This window comes from Colossoma macropomum, unplaced genomic scaffold, assembly GCF_904425465.1.
Source record: "Colossoma macropomum unplaced genomic scaffold, Colossoma_macropomum, whole genome shotgun sequence".
Classification (NCBI taxonomy): Eukaryota; Metazoa; Chordata; class Actinopteri; order Characiformes; family Serrasalmidae; genus Colossoma; species Colossoma macropomum.
The window spans coordinates 2,270,263-2,283,309 of NW_023494795.1; the positions used below are offsets into that span (position 1 = coordinate 2,270,263).

Here is a 13,047-nt window from a genome sequence, read left to right on the forward strand (position 1 = left end):
GTCCGCAGCGAAATTATGAAGAAAGAATAGCGGTGAACATTAATTCATTCAGAGTTCAGTGTGAAAGCAGGGTTAAAGGCTCATGCTGGGCACGCAACGCAATTGTAAGCTGCAAACGAGCCACAAAACGAACCGGACTGAGACCACCTCTCGATAGAGCCGTTAGAGGGTCGAGTCCATTTTTCGTGTTAACATATGCCCAGGAAACCATGACTCAGAGGTCTGAGTCCACTTCAGACGCTGAAACGGCTCGTGTGTGAAAACACCCTAAATGTTGTGATGTAAGCATTTACAATTGTAGCATTTCTTGTCTTTGCCCTTTAAGTTAAGTAAGGGCCAAACCAGTTTCGATAACTGTAACACAAATGTTAAGGAAGATCAAAGGAACAACAACAACAACAACAACAACAACAACAACTTATTTATATAGCGCTTTTTACAACTAGTGTTGTCTCAAGGCAGCTTTACAGAAAAGCAGTTTATAGAAGGAAAACAGTTTATGGAAAGGTCATCAAAAGAATAAAAAGAAAATAAAATAAAAATAAAAAGGAGTCCACGTAAGGAGCTAAATTCGGATCCAAGCCCCACCCCTGAGCGAGCCAGAGGCGACAGTGGTGAGGAAAAACTCCCTATGAGTAAGAGGAAGAAACCTGGAGAGGAACCCAGCCTCAAGCGAGGAACCCAGCCTCCTCTGGGTGACCCCGGATGAAGAGAGAATGGCAGAGCCGACGAGATTTGAATCACAGGAGGAAGTGTAGCAAAGTTAGAACCATCTCATACGTTCTCTGTCAAAGTAAGAGGTAGAGTTCATGATCAGTGCCAGATGCTGGTGGCTCCACTGTTGTAATTATAAAAGCTATAAAATAAATAAAGTAAGCTATAAAAGTTTACTGGACAAAATAACAGCACAAAACTAAAAACAAGTTAGAGGAGCAGCCTGAAGGAAAGCCCATGCCAAAAGGGAGGCTGGATTCTACTGGGCGTGGGAGCTGAGCTCTTCAGGCCCGCGGCCAGCGCACTGCCCAGTTCAGTAGATCAACAAGCCTTACAGTTCCTGGCCTGCAAGCAAAACACAGCTGTTATCAGTGCTCACTTTGGCCAAAAGATCCCATCAAAGGTTCAACACAATTCATGCCGTAAGAGGTCATGACTGACACGTGCACTCAGGAAGCCAAGGACACTTAAATGAGACAGAGATTAGATTAGGCCTGGGCGATATCTAAAAATAGTTAGCACAACATTTTCTCATTTAAAAAGGCGTGATTATCGATTATAACGCCCCCCCACCCCCCAACACAAATACACACTGCTCACCGCAGCTTTGACCTACTTTCTATTCTGTATTAATATAAATCTTCTATAAAAATCACATTAAATAATTTAATACTCAGTAACTCAACATCTTTTGATAACTAATTTACCTTCATCTTTCTTATAACAGGGCTTGGGAATGCCTGCATTATGGGATCGTTCCACCAAATTGATAGGGTTCGTTCTTTGTTTACACGGTGCAAATATTCACTTAGACTGCAAGAGCTTGAAAAATTGGCCGTTTTATTGTGATTTTCAGGCTTGTCACGCTTCATACTGAATCAAATGAAATGGCAGTGTATCTTAACTCCAGAAGAAGGGCAAACAACCTAATAATGATAAAATTAGCCTTAGTGATTATGTGGATCCACACAAACTCCCAGAGAAGTAATGATCTGAACATGCTAATGTTTCCTCCTCTCTCATTCACAGACTCTTCCTCGCTTGTCTGAGGCTTGCCTGCCTGTTCCTTTAAGTAGGTCCTAAGATTTTAGTCACTCAAAGCCCACGTACAGTTTACAAACGGTTATTTCCCCTCAGCCACCGACACATTTACCTCTGTTAATGCTGTATTTCACTGAGCTACTGGCAGATTTAGTGTTATTCATTCAATCAGTGGAACATTTAACCAAACAGAATTCACACAATCTCTGCATTCAAAGTTCTCAAAGTTTATTTATGTAGCGCTTTTTACAACAGGTGTTGTCACAAAGCAGCTTAACAGGAAAATCTAGGTCCGAGCCCCCGTGAGCGTCGCCAATGGCAACACGTATTCAGAACCATTTTATGTAAATACTTTATGTACAGGAGCTTTGAGAGGCCTCAGATGTCTTGTTCCTGTCACCACCAGTACCACATATTTTGTAAAATGAAGCATTTCACATCAGACCGTTCTGAGTGACTATTTAAAATTTGACCGTTTAAATTGTCTTACAGTGTTTAACTTTAGTGTACCCTCAGCTTCAAAATCACTAAGGCCCCATTCATGTTTTGCAAAGGAAGATATTCTGAGTATAGAAGGCTACAGCATCAGCGTCTTACATTTAATTGTCCAGCCTGTTGGTCACCACAATGGATGGAATCAATTTGCAATAATGTCGTCAGTCAGCTCAGGCGTCCAGCGCATCCTACCGCTCTTGAAGCATTTTATCCCATCAAGGCCACTTCACTCGGCTGAGGCAGGCTTACTGACGAGCCCTAGACTCGCTATTCAACTCCGGAATTGTGTGCCAAAGAATATTAGAAATGACAGGCAAACATGTGCCTAGAGCAAAGTGCTTCGAGATTTAAATAAAGATTTTTAATCATTTACATTTCTTGTGGTTTCTTTGGTGCTACTGAACAGGCTTGATGTGAAGGTAGCACATCCAGGCCTGGAAGATGGAGCGATGGGATTGGATATCCTCAATGATGGACGAGTAACCCGGTGGTGATGTGTACAAGGCAATGATCTCTGATTTGGGAAAAGAACTGAGAGACAGAGCTGGTAAATGGGGTTAGGAAACGAGATGTCATAATGCAGAGTTCTATGAATGATCCACCATCGTGGAAGGGTTCGTCAGTCCAGGCTGGTTCAGAATGGTTAAAATATTCACATTTTTTATCTGTCAGCTTTCCTTGATTTTGGCTGACCTGTAACTTACGGTTTCACTGAATAAGCTTTCAGTGGTGACGAACATGTGGATCTACATGACTAAGAGATCACAGATCAGAGCAAACCAAGGAAAACAGATCAGAAAACAAGGTTAAATCAGCTATTGAACTGACCCTCCTGATGCTGCTGCTGCATAAACTCAATCTATCTAATTAAGCATTGCTCCACCTGTTTTTTCCCCCATTTTGTATTCTAATATTCATACATTCTTAATAATAAATTACTTCACATCAAGTTTCTCAAGGATGAATTACTTCAATTCAACCACTCTGAATAACTTTGTTTACACCTGAACCACTGGGTTACTGATGACACTTAATCACCACTGTTATTTTGATGCACTATATGTATTTCTGTGCATTTAATGGATATCATCAGTATTTAAAGAGCACTGATCGACTGCATGTTTCATTAAAAAACTGAAAATCTGTCCTGTTTAACTGGATTTAATAGCACATTTTGTCTTTCAAATTATATAATGTAACGACGCATAACATGGTCAATTTTACACAATACAATATTTTTCCCATACTGCCCTCGCCTACACTGAATATATGCAGAACGTTTGAAAACTTGGCAGAATTCCCCTTATACGCCCATCTGTACGCCCTGATAACTGTAGCCTACAGGGTAACTTAACACACAGCACGCTGTCGGGGTTTTATTATTACAACAGGTTTTTGTTTAGGAGTGATTTATTAAACTTACAGCAAGAACCACCAGATGATACCAAACCAAGTTAGCCAGCAAGACACTGAGCAGAAACACGAGCATGTTTTTTTTAAAAACGTGAACAACCTGTTTTCAGCCTCTGTGTTGATGCGGATTAGAGAACAGTTGACCGAAGGTGCTTTTCTGAATGCGATGAGTGCAGCTCCCATATAAGCAGACACAGGATTATAAGAGGCTCCTTCAGGTTAGAGTTGTGAGAGGCTACTCAGCCGATATTTGCAGTACTTTTCTCCTACGTGAGCCAAAAACGTGGTCAGATGGTGTGCAGATACACACAGATATTTCCATGTGATTGACCATCATGAGAAAGAGGTTCACATAAATCTTTGTCTTTCGAGAAAAGATCTCGTTTGTCTGTCACCATTCCTAAATAAATAAGCCCTTCGGCTCATACAGTACTCTGTTAAATCAGCAAATGGCTAGAAGGTGCAATCCTCATCACATTATAACCCGACTGCAGGTCTCTGAGGGCTTTAAACGTCATAAGCAACACCTTAGGGTAGCCATGTTTAGTGCTGGGCGGTATGACCTCAATCAATATCATGATTAATTTAATATTTTACCTTGATTACAATTAATGAATGATTATTTTGTTGTTGTTTTGTTGTTTGCTTTTTTGCCCTCATAGTTCACTGACAAGGTTTGTGCTGTAAATATATTCTGCATATCTTAATGTAATTCGTCTCAACAGCCAGATCAGAATTCGCGCAGCTTTTACGTCAACCCAACTCGACAGTCGTCATAATTTGAGACCCAATAAATATTTGGGCTGATATTTCTGTACAAAAATGATCCAAAACCCTCCGTGTTTGGAGGGATTTCTAAAGAAATGTCCGAACGCGGCCGCAGGAGAACGAGGCTGCAGCGTCAAAGAACAGTTAAAAGTCTGAAAGCAAAGTTTAAAGAATCCGAGGACGCGAACCAAAGAAGTGACCGCGCCCTTTTTACGGCTGGAACACATTCTGGGTGATGAGCCCAGCTGTCAGTCAGTGAGGCTTCATGACGGCTCCTGTGATGCTGGTGAAGATGAAGCTGATCCTCCGGGAGTGACTGGCGTTCGTTGGCGGTCGTGATTGTTTACCTCTGGATGAGCCGTGAAGCAGCGTGACGCTCTGTTCTTTTGAGCATGTGGCTCAGTTTAGGAGCTGATCTGTTCAGACTGATGATACAGATCACATTTAAAAGATAATCTGAACAGCCAAACAAAATAATCAGATTTGGGTGAGAACATCAGATTTGGGCCACTTTTACCTGATGTGTGAACGCAGCCATAGCTTCCATGTGGCAGACCGGACGTGGTGGAGTCACGTGATACACGAGCGGTAGTAAGTTTTAAGGGATTTTTAAAGGATTAACAGAATTAAATAAAAAAAAAAAAAAATCTAAATAACCGACATGGCCCAGATTACATTGGTTAGAGGTTCTGAAAGTCGGTTTTGATTACTTTTCGATTAATCGCCCAGCCCTAACCATGTTTTTGTAAAGAAAGACGTCCCATACATGCTAAATGTTAAGCTCTATGGAAACTACTGAAACACTCGTTGGGGACAATCATCCCATTTTCTAGCTTCCTCACGGATGTAAAAACCTCCCCTCACAATAATAATCACTTTCGATAATCAGAGGCTGGATAAATCACACTTTGTTGGGGGGAGTAATAAAGCATTCTGCCCTGAGAGAAAGGAGGACACTTGAAAGCCTGAGTGTTGACAGCCTGCCCATCCTGTGAGTAAGAGGACTTTAGACTTGACCTCATTCCCGAAGTAAGAGTTAGCTTATAGCCAACGGTGGAGAACAGGCTTTGATGACTACTTAGATTTGAACCACAACAACAAAAGGAAAGTCATAACACCGTGTAGGCGAGAGCGGGGCACGGCCCGGCACGTTTACGCTCACATTTTAATGCCATTTGAGCAAGAATAACAGGTTTATACACAAGCAACCCACGCACCTCTGCTACAAATGAAAGCATGAACTTGACTCCGTGCATTTTTGCACATTTCAGTTTACTTTAACAATAAGTGTGTTTACATGCACTCAGTAATCCATCATAATCAGATTTCTGCAGTTATCCGATTATGCAAATGGTCATGTAAACAGCGTACTCCGATCTAGACATCCGATAAAGAGACTGGATTTTAGCTCAGTACTCAGATTTCTCAGTTCATGTAAACTCTTACTCTGATTTCTTTCGGATTTCTCAGTCTGCGCATGCGCGAGATCAGTGAGTGAGCAGTGTTGCTGCGAAACACCGCAAAACACTTTGGAGCGGCGCTGAAACCAAATAATAATAAATAAAGAATGTAAATATTCTTCATCTTCTAGATGATGTATGTTCATATTTTCAGGTGAAGCGGCGCAACGTTTAAAAAAAGCTGCTCATTAAGTTTGAGTTTTACGTTACGTTGACATCTTGTCTTCTTCTGTGAGTTTATCGGCTGGCTGCAAAGCAGAAATCTGATTACTGTCTGATTCACATAGGCTAGGAGTGTCCCCATTATCTGATTACTCAAGTGCGTATAAACACGATCGGATTACTGACACAATCTGATCTGCGTGTGATTTGTGAGTGCATGCAAACACACTTAATGTTACGCCAGCCTTTCACCAAACGACTTTTAATAGACTTTCCAATGTCGGGATAAAATCATGAGAGTCTTGCTAGAGTCGCGTCGCACTCGTTCAGTGTGAGGTGGTCAGGACGGCCGTCTTAACTCAGTCTTTTTCTGGTCGTGACGCTGCGACAAAATCAACTGTGTTTGTTATTGTTAGTTTTAAGTCTTGGCTCATGCAAATAGTGACATGCCAGGGGTGTGAGAGCGAGCGGGGGAGCACATGTGGGCGAATGCACGCGAGAAGCGCGATAGAGATAGAGATACAGATAGAGAGAGAGAGAGAGAGAGAGAGAGAAAGAGAGAGAAAGAAAGAAAGAGAGAGAGAGAGAGAGAGAGAGAGAGAGAGAGAGAGAGAGAGAGAGAGATACAGATAGAGATACAGATAGAGATAGAGATACAGATAGAGAGATAGAGAGAGAGAGAGAGAGAGAGAGAGAGATACAGATAGAGATACAGATAGAGATAGAGATACAGATAGAGAGATAGAGAGAGAGAGAGATAGAGATAGAGATAGAGAGAGAGAGAGAGAGAGAGAGAGAGAGAGAGAGAGAATGCATGCCTGAGAGCCTGAAATCTCTGTAAAAAAGGCAAATCTGCTCCACTTTGAAACAAAAATCATATTAACTTAAAACGTAAACTGGCTGTTTTTATATTTCAGGTTCACTGAGTGTAACAGTGATGTGAGGAAACGTACAGAGGACTTCAAGAACGGCTTTACTGAAGAATCATCAATTTTTTTTTCCTTTTTTGTCTTTCTGCTACACTGGTTTCTTATTTTGTTTGTTTGTTTTTATGGTTTAGTTCATAACACCCAATAAACAATACGGAATCACTGCATGTTTTGTTGATGTTTAAATCTTTATGTCAAATCAAAAAAAGTAGCTGCACATTTTACAGGTTAATCAAAAGATTCTGGGTGATGATCTGCCAGAATATACAGCTCTACAGTGAACTGGGCTGAACCCCAGATCTGGACCACTACCTCCCATCTGTACCACTATAGAGTGGAAGGAAAAGTGTTTATCTGCTTATAAACTCCCACCAGGAGTTGACCAGTGACTGTTATGCTCATATATGCTAGGCTATCTCCTAAGCTGCTAATATGTCATAGTAGGTTTCATCCTCCTTTGCACAGCTCCACATACTCTCAGTACTGTGTACTGCCTGCGCTCTGTTCTCTATTTACTGTAAGTCTTTTGTATTTATTTATTGTACTGTATTGTCTGCACTGTGACAGCTGGGACAGGCTCCAGCACCCCACCGCGACCCAGAAGGATAAGCGGTTTAGATTATGTGTGTGTGTGTGTGTCTGCACTGTGTTTATTGTATTGTCTCACTTGTGTCCCTGTGTAGTTCCTTGTTTCGTTTCACTGTGAATTTGTATAGAGCTGGAATGACAAAGCCTGACTTCTTCCATAGGTGGGGTTGATTATAACAGACGGAGGGGCTGGTTGCTGCTAAAAGGTCTGGTAAAGTTAAGTTACCCTTTATTGACTCCACAACAGGGAAATTTCACCTCCGCATTTAACCAATCCATGCAGTGAAACACCACATATATACTAGTGAACACACACACTAGGGGGCAGTGAGCACACCTGCACAGAGCGGTGGGCAGCCCTATCCACAGCGCCCAGGGAGCAGTTGGGAATTAGGTATCTTGCTCAAGCGCACTTCAGTCACGTACTGTCGGCTCAGGGGATCGAACCCGTGACCTTCTGTTCACAGGGCTGGCTCCCTAACCTCCAGCCCACGACTGCCCACATAAAAGCGATGCAATGCAGTTAATTCAATATGGTTCCATGCTGTTTAAACTAGACAAGCTTGCCAACCTAAATACATACACAGGCTATAAAAGCGGCAAATTTACTTTCAACCACAAAGTAGAACCGCAAATACTTGCATATTAAAACTGAATTATGTTTTATTTACATGACATCTATAGAACATCTTTGATTAAACTGAGGGCAGAACTGGACGGTTCTGCGTTTATATAGAGAGATGTGCCCGTGTCCCAGTGTTTCCTTTAGGAAATAGTTCCTTCCTTTAGCTTTACTTGTGCGCACAAATCTCAGGAATCCAAAAACAAATCCTTTTATGTCACAAACCAGGATCTTCAGTATGAATCTCAATAAATATCTGTCCAACTGCTGTCAAAATTCAGCAGTGATGTTACTAAGATAAAGTGAGGACATGACTACATTTGGTTTTAACCTGAATTTATCCATGTCACTTTTTACCCCGCGTTAGTTTGTGCCCCGCTCTTCTCTACTGACCACTTTATTCTAGACTATTCAAGCTGGCTGCTGAGACTAGAAGCGCTGTGAGATGCAATGCTTGACTTTCAAAGCCTTACGCAGCTTTTCACCACAGTGGAAATAAGGTCATCACGCAGCGAGTGTCTGACAAGACTCGAGATCAGAGGCTCTGCCAGAAACAGGCTTCAGTGCTCCAGATGAGTTTCCACCAGATTACATGCACTCCAGCTTCAAAGCCGAATCAGAGCTCAGTAACGCGAGTTCATTCTCGATAAATGCAAAATTAGCTTAGCTGTAAAAAGACAGAGGCATTCCTGTGAGTGTGAGCGTTACTGGGCTCTGCAAGGGCTTATTTAAGCCTGATACACGTGACTTGAGCTTCTTCATCTTGCTTGGGCTGGACTAACTCAATAAAGCACTGGGTGGCTTCAACATCACGCCGGCAGCTGCCGTCCTGCCAGCGAACGCAGATCCTTTCTGTGCCAGATACATTTTTTCCTTTAACTATTCTCGGCATTTTCACAACAACGCTTTTACACAAGACTTCAAGATATATGTGAAAACAGCAGGCATTACAACGTTTGATTTTTGTGAGATTTGACAAGTTGGGAAAAAAAAGAAATACATTTAAAAAATACTGTCAAAGACTATAAATAGAGGTTTTAATTCAAAGTTTCACACATTTCATCAAAACCAATATGGCAAAACTAATGCTAGTATAGTCTAGTATCCATAAGACATATATACACACACACACACACACACACACACACACACACACACACATGTATATACACACACACACATACATACATACATACATACATATATATGATCCTCACAGAGCAGGTACTATTTGGGTGGTGGGTCATTCTCAGCACTGCAGTAACACTGGCGTGGTGGTGGTGTGTTAGTGTGTGTTGCGCTGGTCTGAGTGAATCAGTCCAGTTTGGACTCCAGCAGCACTGCTGTGTAACAGGGTAAAAGGGGGCTAACAAAGTATGCAGAGAAACAGATGGACTACAGTCTGTAACTGTAGAACTACAAAGTGCACACACACACACACACACACACACACACATACATATACATATACATGTGCTAAATTATCTGCTTTAAATAATAAAGGCTTCAAATATCGGTCAAATCTAAACACCTGTCCTGATACCAATATGATTCCGCTATCATTATGTATCCCTACTAATTATGCTCTCTTAGTAACGAAGTCATTTTTTCACATAATGTGATGATATTGATTTATGACGATAACAACAAACACTGTCACACAGCCCACCTTAGCAGTCAAGGTTAAATTTGACAGTAGCATTTGGGTTCCTAGCAGAGCCGGTTTATGAGAAGTCTGGCCACTTCCTATTTCCCCCCATTATATCAAAAACAGGACTGCTAAACAGCAGAGAGCGCCCACGAGGGAGTCCTCAATGAATGGGAGTAAATGGAGCTAAACAGCTAAAAACAAAAAGTTAAAATAGTTTCTAATCCCTCGCCCGGACCTTTCCTTTAATTTTAGACAGCAGAAGGATGAATTTCACTAAAAGAAAGAAGAAATCTCACCTGTATGTTTCCTTTTTTCTACAGCAAACAGGTTTTGGGCAGCAGAAGGCGGGCAATACTGATAGTGAGTGCTGATCGGTTAGCATTACTGATACTGACTGCTGATCGGTTTGCGAGTGGAGCAGCTCATTGGCTGTTCGCGCTCACTGATGTCATAAACATACATGAGGCGCCGTTTTAAACTCCTATAACTCGAGTTTAAAAGCTCTTAAAAACATAACAGCAGTGTTAAAATGTTTGTGTATTAAATGTGAACAAATGAATTATTTTACATTAAAAATCTTTAAGCATTTATAAACTACGATTTTGCTCAAAAGCTCCATATCAACCCATTCACTTTGAACTTGCCCTCTAGCGTCTGTGAAACCCGGGAGACATGGCAGAGAGAGAATTCTCCTCTCTACACGTTCTCTGGTTCCTAGCATGAATCACTTCCTTTAGGCCAGTGAAAGTCTAGCCTTCATCTTTTCAGTCCATTACTTGTGTAACCAAGCCTTTGTACACCCACTTCCTGAACAATCATGGTGGCAGGGCAATGCGCTACAGTCATCTTTACATCTGGAGACGCGGCGTGACCGAACACGCCTTAAAAAAGGATTAACAATCACTCAGGACAGCACTGTGATGCCATGTGCAACGTATGCAGCAATGCAGCCAATCTAAATACTCAGGCAACCAGACACATTCTTCCTTTTCAGCCCTAGATATAGAAAAAATCTCTTGTTTTGCAGGCGATGGTGACGTGGGTGCCAAACAATAGGTGCTCCTCATGAAACGAGACACCACAACGTCAAACGTCTGACAGTAGGCAGCGTTGAGCCATTCAGCCATGTCATCATTTAGGTTAGTGTTGTCTTGTGTCGAGAGGCGATGTGGAGTGACAGGCCATGCGGAAATGGGTCTCACAAGACAGAGGAAACCCAGTGGGCAATCATCCAGGGGTCACGCTTGTTTGGGGGAACCAAACGGCCACGCTACTTCAACAGCCAATCACAGTGCACGTGAGGAGAAACACCCCTCTTCTTCCTGTTTTCATACAGCCAGATTAGTGTACTTGTAGATGTATGGCCAGATAGTGTAGTTTGGCTATCCCTATTGACAACAGTGCACTTGCAAGAAGGAAGTAAGGGCACTTATAGTCTTCACTGATATTCACTCATAAATCAGCTTGTTTTGACCTGCCTGTACATTTGCAATTCAATGCCTTCTGAAAAAAAAAAAAAACCTCCATCACACTTTCACAGCACATGTACCTGCAGGCTTCAACCACATGCTCACTGTTTGTGTCGGCAGCAGCGTGGTGTGGGTACACAATTCCTCTGACATGAACTTTCTGACCTGATTATGGGCCAATACTGGCCTCCGGCACCGTTATAACCACAAAACAAACAACAATTTCAAAGCATTTATAAATGTCTTATAAATTTGGGCTCTTTCACCCTGAGCCATGTTCATATTTCTTATGAAACTGGAAGAAAACTAATCTCAGCTAACTACTAGTTTGTGTGTGTTAATAAATCACTTCAGCTAAAAGCTGAGGGCTGTCTGTCTCTCAGCTCTGTCCCGATTGGCCAGGGCTGACTTTGGGTTTTATTTACATCGCCAAGCTGATTCTGCTTTGTTAAATACCTCCATGGTCATAAAGCCCAAAGTGTACCTTCAACACAAAGTCTGGGTCTAAAATGTTAAGATTTTCTGTTTCTATCTGGCATTAACCTTTGCACGTTCCATGATATAAACATAGAGCTTTCTGTACCTCTAAAGCCAATAATGTCTCTCTTTCTCTGTGTTGACATACAAAACAACAGGCAGTCACCCGTGCCACAATCTCTCCTTGAACTGGCCTTGCAGCTACAGCATTACTGGGCAAACTTTGCAAAACTTCTGCAGCGATAAAACTGCTCTGGTAATCTGATGGGAGCCCTTATGAGCAGACAGACCTCCTTTACTCACTCTGCTCAGTCTAATCCTGCGGAAACGCATGCGCACATACATATTTATGTAAACACGCACTGTTTATAAACGTCCAAACGCCTATAGGCGCCATATGGAAATAATACAGCCAACTATGCACATGTTTAACATTAGTAGTGATACTAAATATGAATGTATGACTACATAGGTGGCCACAGCCTGCGTGGACACGTGGCCACCTGACCGTTAGCTCCATTGCTCAGAAACACGTCCAAACACGAACTTAGTCCTAGACGGTCGCGAGGCATTAAGTCAGGAATTAATAAACGTCTGTCGCAAATACGAGCCACGTGTAAAGTAAAACTAACAAACAGATGGAGTTGAACAAAATTGTTGACGTTACACGCTTAAGCGAGTATCGAATCACCAGAGGTGTAAAATTCAGGTCCAGAAAGTAAAAATCCTTCCCAGGATTTTGTTCCAACGGCCTGGCTTCTCTCGTTAGACTAAACCACCAGCGGGGCTGTCCAGGCGGTTGGAACGAAATCCTGGGAAGGATTTTATACTTTCTGGACTATGAATTTTACACCTCTGCGAATCACTTGTGTAGTTAAAGGTGAAGAGGAGAACTGAGAGTGAGGCTCGGCTGAGGGGTCAGCACTGAGGGTTAGCACTGAGGGGTCAGTGCTGAGGGGTTAGCGCTGAGGGGTCAGTGCTGAGGGGTTAGCACAGGGAGCTAACGCGCTGAAGGACGCAGCCTCGTCCAGTTCCCGACCAAACACGACTTATTTCCAGTCCTCCGTTTGCCTTCAAACTCTCCTAACATCTAGAATAACTGCATTAAAAGCCTTAGCATGGGATAAAACCGACACTCACCTCCTCTACTTGCTAGTATTAAGCCGCGCTCCGCGCCCTGCCTTCCCCTTCAGTGTCTCTGCTGAGGCACCATGAGGAGCGATGTTTACTAACTCTGTGACTGTCTGCACGTCCTGGT

At 42.4% G+C, this 13,047-nt stretch overlaps 1 protein-coding gene across 1 annotated transcript in view; it reads right to left on the minus strand.

Annotated features, from left to right (window-relative positions):
• Positions 1-13,037, minus strand: part of coq8aa (coenzyme Q8A, genome duplicate a) — a 51,261-nt gene extending 38,224 nt beyond the window's left edge. The window contains exon 1 of the mRNA XM_036581188.1: positions 12,930-13,037. The gene's annotated coding sequence lies outside the window, so the exon portion shown is untranslated. The remainder of the gene's footprint in view (positions 1-12,929) is intronic.
• Between the last annotated feature and the right edge of the window lie 10 nt (positions 13,038-13,047).